The sequence below is a fragment of the Pholcus phalangioides genome, unplaced genomic scaffold, assembly GCF_987345545.1.
Source record: "Pholcus phalangioides strain wild (caught in Gottingen) unplaced genomic scaffold, Ppha-v1.0 ptg000014l_1, whole genome shotgun sequence".
NCBI lineage: Eukaryota > Metazoa > Arthropoda > Arachnida > Araneae > Pholcidae > Pholcus > Pholcus phalangioides.
In genome coordinates, this window is record NW_028301607.1 from 5,427,218 (window position 1) to 5,427,866 (window position 649).

General features: G+C 47.5%; 1 non-coding gene across 1 annotated transcript; it reads right to left on the bottom strand.

Moving 5' to 3' along the window:
- Positions 1-272: 272 nt before the first annotated feature.
- LOC149078022 (5S ribosomal RNA) lies at positions 273-391 on the bottom strand. Its single transcript, XR_016193939.1, has one exon. It is a non-coding gene; the product is annotated as a 5S ribosomal RNA (ribosomal RNA).
- Between the last annotated feature and the right edge of the window lie 258 nt (positions 392-649).

Sequence of the window (649 nt, forward strand, 5' to 3'; positions counted from 1 at the left end):
GCAGAGTGCGGAGGCCTTCTATCTCTAGGAGGTGCTGACCTAGGTCTCTACTCCACCAAACACCAACTCTGACCATACCGCTATGTTGCAATTTACTGCCATTACTGAGATGGGTAGGAAGTGAAGGCGCTGTCTATCGGTGGTCTCCTCGAGTTCGTTAAGGGAAATATCTTATCTATATCCTCTCTTGGGTTCGAACCCGGAACCCTGACAACAACCTTCACGATGGCAGACGAGCATCTTACCACCATGCCACTCGGGCACAAAGGTGATGCCAACAGCACGCGGTGTTCCCAGGTGGTCACCCTCCCAAGTACTAACCACGCCCGATGCTGCTTAACTTCGGTGATCGGACGAGAACCGGTGTTGTCAGCATGGTATGGCCGTTGGCATGGTATCTACTCACTGACATACCCAAGAGCGACCCATACCTGTGCTCGTTTTCAGTCATCGCAAAATATATGTTCATGAATTCTCGAATTCAATGTTTATGCATATAGTACGATTTATTTTAAGTATACGTGTGTGTGTGAATATCTGTGGCCTTAACGCATCTACGTTGTCAGAGATGTGCGTGTTTTTTGTTCGTGATGGTGTTTCCACCTGCCTTCCATATTTTGAAAGTGAAGGCGGTAAATTCTCTTTTGAA